Below are 10,740 nucleotides of genomic sequence, written 5' to 3'. Positions count from 1 at the left end.
CTTGTATAAGTCTAGAATTGGTGTGACTTGGTGGTCTTAAACCACATTACTCCTGTGTGACCTTGCTTTTCTAAGGAATTCCAGAAATGAAAAATCTAAAGCACTATTGAAGATGAAGAGCTTTTTTATTCAGATTTCTGATCAGGGTATGGTCTATTGGGACAGCACTGGCCCTCCTTATTGATTTGGTGAAGCTGAGATGAGGTAGTGCAGTCTCTTAGTGCTTTCCATACCATCTACCATAGTTTTCTGTGTTTGAGAATGTCTGTGTCTTTCCAAGTGTGTATCTGTATATCAGCAGTTTCCAACCTTTCCATCTTGGCAGCCTGGCAGATGGGGTGGGGGAGAAGGAATGGTTCCATGTGAGAGACAACCATGCACATGAGTGCTTGTCACTTGCAGAATGGAGCTGCACTAAGAGAGCCCACCATTTCTGCAGCATGGTTCCGAGCGGGCCACAGCCCAGTTTTGGATCATGGCTTGGGTGTTGCGGAATCCTGGTTTATATTGCCAACTGAAACCAGCAAGCATAGATAATACTTTTGTCTCCTACATTTCCCAAAAGAATACTTCTGTGAGGTTAGTTGAATACTGAGGTTATTTTCCTTGTCCCTCTCTTGTGGAATGCTTCAGGACTCAACCCTTTCAACTTTCCTGGTTAATACCTAACTGAAACCATTTAGGTCATTAATTTGTGGAGCAGTATCATCAATATGCAGATGATACCTGATTGTATATCTCAGACCCAAGCCATTCAAGTGATACTGTCAATGTCCTAAGGCTGTTCAGGTCTGGATGGGGAGGCTTTATCCTGCCAAGAACAAATTGATATAGCTGTTCAGACTCCATAGATATCAGAGTTTTTAATCTTTGGCCTTGATTAGGGAAGCAGTTAGCTATCAGATGTTATGTGTACCTCAAGAGACTTCTGGTTGGTTTCTGGGTACAATTCAAAATCCAGATCATCGCCTAGAAAACTTTTAATGACACGGGTCCTAGTCATTTGAGGGCCACCAGTCTCTAGTGGTTTCTGCCCATCAAGGAGACATAGAGGGCACTCTTGAATTCCCTCTATTAAACAGTATCATATAGTTAGGACCACAGAAGTATGACTTCTAGGCTGCAATGCCAACCCTCTGAAACACCATCTTCTCAGAAATTTGTATGACTCCCAACCTGAAAACTTGGCTTTATTCCCAGGTCTGAGGTTGATGTTTGTTTTGCCCCTGGCAGATTTTCTGTGGTAATGTACTGATGCTTTTGTCTGGAAGTATATGTCTTTTTCTCTTTTTCTTCTGATATTGTTTTAAATTATATAATCCACCCAGAGATATTTTAGAGTCAGTTGACCTTCTATATCTAAGAGAACAAACACATCATTGTTTTTTCTCTGAGAGTATGAAGCTTCAGCTCCTTATATTCATTTAAGTTTAAAACTAGACATCTTTTCCTCCCAGAATTTCTTCTCCCCATAATATCTTCCACTTATTGCACAAAATATGCTGCATCTGAGGAGGATTGATAAAAATGTATTAGCCAAAAGATGGCAAGTCTGATTAAGGGGCTTAAACTGACTCCTGTGGTTAGTGGAGACAAATGCTCTGAAGATAAAACATTAAGTACCTAGAAGGAAATCAGACTGTTTCCATAATGACACCTTATTAAAACAGTGAAAAATGAGAGGGGAAAATGTCTCTTAAAGTTATGGTTTTTGTTTTCTATGCCTTTTTTCCCAGAATAAGGAAATAAACAATATGATCTAAAAGTATGAAAGCAAATGATATACTAGTATAACAGAAACACACTTAGTGAGGCGAATCCCATGACTGGAATAATGTATAGCAGATGAAGGATACAATTTATTTTTAAAACCGAGTAAAAAGAAAGGGTGGAAAAGTAGCACCATAGGTTAAAATTATAGAAACATAGAAACATAGAAGACTGACGGCAGAAAAAGACCTCTTGGTCCATCTAGTCTGCCCTTTTACTATTTCCTGTATTTTATCTTAGGATGGATATATGTTTATCCCAGGCATGTTTAAATTCAGTTACTGTGGATTTCCCAACCACGTCTGCTGGAAGTTTGTTCCAAGGATCTACTACTCTTTCAGTAAAATAATATTTTCTCATGTTGCCTTTGATCTTTCCCCCAACTAACTTCAGATTGTGTCCCCTTGTTCTTGTGTTCACTTTCCTGTTAAAAACACTTCCCTCCTGAACCCTATTTAACCCTTTAACATATTTAAATGTTTCGATCATGTCCCCCCTTTTCCTTCTGTCTTCCAGACTATACAGATTGAGTTCATTCAGTCTTTCCTGATACGTTTTATACTTAAGACCTTCCACCATTCTTGTAGCCCGTCTTTGGACCCGTTCAATTTTGTCAATATCTTTTTGTAGGTGAGGTCTCCAGAACTGAACACAGTACTCCAAATGTGGTCTCACCAGTGCTCTATATAAGGGGATCACAATCTCCCTCTTCCTGCTTGTTATACCCCTAGCTATGCAGCCAAGCATCCTACTTGCCTTTCCTACCGCCCGACCACACTGTTCACCCATTTTGAGACTGTCAGAAATCACTACCCCTAAATCCTTCTCTTCTGAAGTTTTTGCTAACACAGAACTGCCAATGCAATACTCAGATTTAGGATTCCTTTTCCCCAAGTGCATTATTTTACATTTGGAAACATTAAACTGCAGTTTCCATTGCTTTGACCATTTATCTAGTAACGCTAAATCATTTACCATATTACAGACCCCTCCAGGAATATCAACCCTATTGCACACTTTAGAGTCATCGGCAAATAGGCAAACCTTCCCTACCAAACCTTCCCCTATGTCACTCACAAACATATTAAAAAGAATAGGACCCAGAACAGACCCTTGTGGCACACCGCTTGTAACCTGACTCTGCTCAGAATACTCGCCATTAACAATAACTCTCTGATGTCTATGCTTCAGCCAGCTTGAAATCCACTGAACTATCCAGGGATTAAGTCCAATCTTCACTAATTTATCTATCAGCTCTTTATGTGGAACCGTATCAAAGGCTTTGCTGAAGTCCAGATAGGCAATATCCACGGCACCACCTTGATCCAACACCTTTGTGACATAGTCAAAGAACTCCTGTTATGCACTCCTGTTCCCAAATTCAACTGTATGGATTTGACTGCTATAAAATTCGTCTTGGTTAAAATAAATAGAGACATGAATAAAGACAATAACTTTGCTAGCACCTGCTATAACTTGCCCAACAAAGGATAAAATGTAGATGGTGCTTTTAAATTCAAATTGCAGATTTTCCAATCTTGTCAGTCATGTGAGACTTTATCCCAACATCTCTTGGAAAATCAACTCTTTTGTCTCAGAAATGCATGACTTTTGTTGCTGGGAACAAGGCATTTTAGAGTTTGGTATGTTTAGCCTTGGGAAATGACAACTGTGGATCTTACCATAGCAATCTTCAAATACCTACAAAGGTTTTACGTTCAAGATCTCCCCTCTTTTATAACAAGAGTGCAGTTATCGGAAACAATGCTCTGAAAGAATATCAGGGGGGAAATCCTAACAGTAAGATTTTAAACAATCAAACTAATTGGCCAAAAAGGTAGTGGACTTCTTCAGAATGTGTTCAAGCATAGTCTAGTCAGCAATCTGTCTATGATACTTTATTTTGGATTCCTACAATGATTATCTAAAGGGCCATTACAAACTTGTTTCTTTAGTTCCAAAAATGTTTAGTAAGAATAAAAATATGGGAGGAGGGGAGGAAGAGATGTAGAGAAGATTTTTATTTATTTATTTTATTAGAGTTGAAAGGGACCTTGCAGGTCAACAAGTCCAACCCCCCTGCTCAAGCAGGAAACCCTACACCTCCCCAGCCAGATGGCAGTCCAATCTCCTCTTAAAAATGTCCAGAGTTGGGGCGTTCACAACCTCCGCTGGCAGGCCGTTCCACTGGTTGATCGCTCTGACCGTCAGGAAGGTCTTCCTTATTTCCATGTTGAATCTCTCCTTGGTCAGCTTCCAACCGTTGTTCCTCGTCTGGCCCTCTGGTGCCCTGGAGAATAGAATGACACCTTCCTTTCTGTGGCAACCCTTCAAGTATCTGTATATTGCTATCATGTCCCCCATGGCCCTTCCTTTCACTAGGCTATCCATGCCCAGTTCCAGAAATCTCTCTTCGTATGACTTGGTTTCTAGTCCCCTTATAATTTTGGTTGCTCTTTTTTGTACCCTTTCCAGAGTCCCTATGTCTCTTTTGAAGTATGGTGACCAGAACTGGATGCAATACTCCAGGTGTGGTCTGACCAGGGCATTATAGAGTGGTATTAATACCTCTCTAGTTTTGGAATGTATCCCCCTGTTGTTGCATCATAATATATAAAGATATAAATGGAAAAAGAACCGAATCACCAAGATACATGTAGCCTGAACTAAGAAAAGAGCTTCAGGAAAACTATAACTCAAATATAGAAAGAACATAAAGAGCTTCTTAAATCAAATTCAAAATAACGGAAAAAAACAGTGTCCCAATTGCTCAGTGAAGCTGTAAATCCTAACAGATAAGAAAAGAAAAGCTGTTCAGTTCCCATTTAGCTTTAGCGTCCGTCCGTCCCCCCAAAAAAGAAAATAATTATTTGGTTAAAACACTGTGAAGAATGAAGTGACTGAATTAGATATTGAGATCAACAGAAACATATTTCTGATATGTTTTATAATATTTTGAATGAGGTTAAATATCTATGGCCAGATTCATTTTATTTGATTTCATACGGTATAACAGAATACAGCACTAATGTGTACAATTCACAAAAACGGCTTGTAAAATGTATATCCAACTATAAAACACCAGAATAGTGAATTATTTTTAAAATGTACAAAAGAAATCATGACTAAAATTATGAATAAAATTAAATTACGTGCCAACAATTACTAGGATATCGAAGTCTACACAGCCAGATATTGTTTACCCATTGGATAATAGTGCCCTTGAGATAATATAGTTCTTCCAGGGAACCTAGGTGCAATGGAGACTAGCCTCCTCAAGATGCACCCTAGACAACATGACTTTGTCATGACTAAAATCCAGCTACTGGACCTCGTAAAGATCTCCCAGTACGAATACCAAAATAAAAACAAGGCTCTATGGCCAGATGACTTATAAGATATGACTTCAGCAACAGAGTGATCAATTCTGGAATGTATTACCTGACTCTGTGGTTTCTACTCCTATCCCCAAAACCTTTGACCTTAGATTATCTACAATTGACCTCTTCCCCCTTTCTAAGAGGTCTGTAAGGGCCGTACATAAGCGCACCATTGTGCCTACCGTCCCTGTCCTACTGTCCTATTGTCTTTTATCATTACTTTTTATCATTACTTTTTAATGTTATGTTTATACAAATTACCATCCTATAGATGTTTCATAAAATATAAATAAATAAAATAAAATAAAATAAAGATACAAAAATAACTACCAGATTCCTTAGCCAATGTTTTTATTATGACATTTGAAGAATCTTGTGAATTATCAGAGGAGTGGAAAATAGAAATTATTTATTTATTTATTTATTTATTTATTTGATTTTTATGCTGCCCCCTCCTTAGACTCAGGGCTGCTTACATCATGTTAGCAATAGCACTTTTTAACAGAGCCAGCATATTGCCCCACAATCCGGGTCCTCATTTTACCCATCTCGGAAGGATGGAAGGCTGAGTCAACCTTGAGCCGGTGATGAGATTTGAACCGCTGACCTACAGATCTACAGTCAGCTTCAGTGGCCTGCCGTACAGCACTCTACTTCCTGCGCCACCACGGCTCATAATATAATATAATTTAATGTAAATGAACATGCTTTAATAATCTCTTTTGATTTCAGCAAAGGATTTGGCAAGACGGCATTTTGATTACCAAAGTAGTTTAGTCAGGCTTCATGGCAATTAAGTTATCTCCTTAATTTAATTTTATTTGTATATTTACATGCAGATACAGTCCTACAAAATTCTTATCATATTACAGGAGTACTGTAACAATTAAAACATCTGTGTTCAGAATGAAAAAAATGTAAACATATAAACATATAACATATAAACTCTAATCCTGACATTCTCCCAATCACTTTCCAGAAGAGCGGTCTTTAGCTTCTTTTGGAAGGCAGTTCTAGTCAAAGATTCAGTCCACAAGTAGCAATTAACAATTAAGTGGGATACCTAATTATCTTGAAAACCATTCATCATAAAAGTCAGGGACCATTTTTGTTCACTGAATGAAGATATTAAAAATGATTATACAATATTATACAATAAACTAGATGAGATAGCTAATACTCCAAAAACTTTGAAATAAAGTTAAAACTCTCTTGATAGCAGTAAGGGCTGAATCTATTAAGGCAGAAACCTTATTACCTGGTTATCAAATTAACCAGAACCTATACTGGTTAGTTTGGCTTCCAGTTTCAAGGCCAGATAGAGAAAGGATAAATTTTTATTGAGTTGAAAATATCTATGATTTAAATCTTGCCATATGCATAGAAAAACTAATTTTGTGTTCTGCAAGTGGCGGGACTGCTTATGTATAATTTATCTGAAATAAAAGTATTTATTTAGCCATATAGTATCTATAATCTTGTGCTATAAGCAAGGTTCTGAATATGGAATTAGGTATCTAGAGAATCAAGATTTATTGCCATGTCTGGCAGAAAGTCCAACAATAGAAAAGGGCTGAAAATAATACTTAATGAAGACACAGTACATTCAAATCTTTCTACTTATGAAACAGAAACCAAACTCACCGGTATAAAACAAAGAACAACTCATTGTACTCTAATCTTGAAATAGTAATTGAATGCAAGCTAAATGAATCGGCACTGTGAAGAGGCTGGAGAAAGAAAAAGGGGGGAAAGCTGCACTTTCAGAAATAGTTTTCAAATAATGAGAAGGAAAACTTTATTCTATACCGGTTAGATCCCACTTTAAGTCCAATTTTGGGCTTCATACTTGACGTATTCAGAGAAAGTGGAGCAGCTTCAAAAAAGTTAAACAAGGGCTAGAAACTAAATCCTAGAGTTTGAAGGAGCTGGGCATGTTTAGTCTAGAAAAGAGAAGGCTGACAGGAGATATGATAGCATTCTTCAAATACCTGCAAGATAAAGATGTGCTCTCTATCCTTCATGGGGAAAGATACAGAAGGATGAAGACATGTTAGAAGAAGGCAGATTCCAATTGTTAGAAGGAGGGGGGAGTGAGCAGATTGACAGTGGAACCAATTCCATGAGAGGTGGCGAGGTGCTCTCAATTGTTTGTATTCAAGCAAAGTCTAGACAGCTTCTGTCAGGGATGCTTAGTTTCTGGCAACGAGCCAATGGCCTAAAAAGTAATCCTATCCATTTTGTGATTCTCCTTCAAGGTTTCCTTGTGTCTGTGTCACTTAAAATTTCCTTTTTACGGCCCTGTAATCTCTTAATTCAGGGGTAGACTTGGGTGACTGGACAATTGTTCATGCACTAAAAGATGTGTGAATGTTGTTTTTTCCTTCTCTTTTTCTTCTTACCCACTCCCTTTTCTCTCTCCAGCCTGTTTAGAAATGGCCCTCCAGCTTCTATTTATTAGTCTGTCTCTTTCCAGAACAATCTGTTCTGTCCAACAGCAGGAGAAAATTATTTCTAAATATTGCTTAACCATGTTTTGTTCATTGCAATAATTATAGGAATTATCACATGCAATTTAAAGGTACTTTATAGAGCTGTTTGCTACACCAATTGAGGAGCAGTTATTTCAAACCCCTGAGATGTTGTAAATAAAACTAAGCTGCTACAATAGACATGTCCTCGAGGGAAGTGACTCATCATTATTCACCAGTGCATCTGTCTGATGCCTCCAAGTTTTTTGAGAGTGCATCTTCTCCATTATGTACACTCCATTGCTAATTACACACTTTGTAATTGTCGTTCAAGGTAGATATTGGCTGGATTCCAACTGGTCTGTTTACACCAGGAAATAGTTACCAGCAACAATGTATTTAGAGTTCTTCTCTATGCATTCATCCTCCCTCTCTTCTCTTTTGTTGACATATTTTGTTAGGTTCATGTTGAAAATTGCAGCTCATTTTTAAAAGAATCTCTTGAGATATTTTTTTTAAGTAGGGAAAAGCAGCCAGTGGAATAAAAAATATTTTACTTTTTTAAAAAATCATTTACATATGTCTGAATGTGCTGATCCTCATGTAAGCTTCCCTTGAAAACTTATTCTAACCATTGTTTAGATTAGTGGTCCCTTGACAGCTCAAAATATCCCTTATTCAGTAATGACAATTCGTAGGCTTAATCCTTGTGCAGCTGCCTTTTGCCATTAAAGAATGTAACCCAACAGCATCCATTCCAGGTCCAATGCAAATTGCTCATGAGGACATAGCAGCAGTTATAATGTATGTCCTTCTAATGAGGACAGGAAGATGGGCTGCTTTTTCCTAGTGTTATCCCTTGTAGCTTTTCCACCATGATGATAAAATGATGCACATTTGGATGATGAAAGCCCAATAATAAGAATTGACTCCCATCTGGCATTTTAAAAAATTGGCATTCAATACATTGGATCGATTCTATCTATCTATTTATTGATTTGAGTTGAGTTGAGTTGAGTTGAATGTCACCCCTCTCCGTAGACTCGGGGCGGCTCACAACAATAATAAAACAATGTATGACAAATCTAATATTTAAGTAACTAAAAACCCCTTATTAAAAAGCAAAACATACACACATACATACCATGCATAAATTGTATAGGCCTGGGGGAAGGGGGATATCTCAATTCCCCCATGCCTGAGACAGAGGTGGGTTTTAAGGATTCCAACTGGTCTGTCTGATTCTAACTAGGTCACAAGGCTGCTGTTAAAATAGTTTCAGACATTCAATGAATTCAGGTGCCCAATTACAAAATCAATTATTTAAGAATGGGAAACCCATCCAATTCTAATATTTTTCCTTCTCCCTGCTCAAACAGCCAGATCATGGTTAGCGATCATGAGATTTGCTTGCAGACTGGTTTTAGATCCTGTGAGTACTAACTACTGCTATATGTTATAGAATTAAAAACAGTGAAGATCTAGGGAGGAAGTGATCACTTCATCCTTGTTTTCAAGCTACTGCAGGAAAAAAAGTGGAGCAGAGGCTTAAAGAAAAAATGGAGCAGAGGCTTACACTCCTAGTTAGGAAAATAGATTTCAACAAACTTAGAAAACCCCGAGCCGCATCATACAATGGAAAACTTCAGGGCAAAGGAACATAAAGGAGTTGGGAATTTATCAGACCTAAGTTAATAGAGTTACTAATAAAACTGCACTGTTCTAGTGATAATTAAAAATGGAGGTCAGCTTAGGAACTATTGTGAATGCATTAGAAGTTTGTGAAGAAGCTAAGAGTTATAGTTATAGTTAGGCATATAACGAAAAAAGAAAGAGAAGTATAAGCAGCAAAGAAGCATACCAACAACTAGCTGGAATCTGCAGCAAGGAAGTCAGAAGGGGTAAGGCACAAAAGAATGCAACTCACAGAGAATCTAGAAGCATCAAAAGGCGCTTTTTTGGTTATGTCATTATTTAAAAAGAGGAAATAAAAGAAAGGGTGGGTCTATTGCTTCAAGGCAATTGAAAGATGGTAACGGATTATGGATAAAGGGCAAAATTCCTAACTCCTACTTTGCTTCAGAGGAGAATTACATTTAAAGGGACCCAAACATAAAAATTAAAACAAGGAGGAAGGGCTAACCTAAGGTATGGGATCGCCTTTATAAACTGAAGTCTTCAGGATTAAAGCAATGACACCCAATAATCTTGTAGAATCTCCTGATCTCAGATCCCCTTTTGTATTCTTTATGAAATCTCAGAGGAAAGTACTGTATACTGTTAGAAGTTTTGAAAAGGGGGGAACTGTCCTTCCTATATTTTAAAAAGAGAAAAGTTGTGATTATTGAGAGCCGCCCAGAGTCCTACTGGAGTTGGGTGGCCTATAAATATCAGAATAAATAAAAGTAACTGCAGATTCCTCAATTAATATACAGTATATACAAAATTAATAATGTCAGGTTCTGAATATTTAGGAAAGAATTGCAATCTTGAGCTTGTATTTAAGCATTGATTTATAAAGACCAAGCCAAGCAAGCCAATTCTTTTCTTCTCACTCTCCCACAACAAGTAAAAATTATTATGGGAATGGGATGAACATATGATATTTTTCAATTCAGCCAAGTGAGTCTCCCATGGTATTCTAAAATAAAAGATAAAATATTACTACCAGTTAATAATACATGTCTGATTCAACAATCATTTCGGGAAAGTATACATTAGTGTATCAGATTGGAAGTCTTCACTACTGCATGACTGGATTCTATATCATTCAATTTATTTGCACATGGTTTGGATGAGCAATCATAGAATGCAATTAATTAAATTTTCAGATGTCACAGAAATAGGGAAGATAGCAAGACAATATCAAGATTCAGAAATAATTTGACAAAATCGACCACTGGTCTGAAAGATCAATTTCAATAGGGACAAAACAATTTTGGGAGGTAGGAAAAACCTACAATAAAAATATAACTATATGTGGAGAATGCACAGGCAAGATATACCCTATTTTTGGGAGTATAAGATGCACTTTGCCCCCAAAAAGAGATGAAAAATGTGGGTGTGTCTTACACTCTGAATGTAGCCCCATCCATCCTCCAGCCCTCACTCTTTGGCCT

The sequence above is a fragment of the Erythrolamprus reginae genome, unplaced genomic scaffold (genome assembly GCF_031021105.1).
Source record: "Erythrolamprus reginae isolate rEryReg1 unplaced genomic scaffold, rEryReg1.hap1 H_10, whole genome shotgun sequence".
NCBI lineage: Eukaryota > Metazoa > Chordata > Lepidosauria > Squamata > Dipsadidae > Erythrolamprus > Erythrolamprus reginae.
This window is presented reverse-complemented; position numbering follows the sequence as displayed.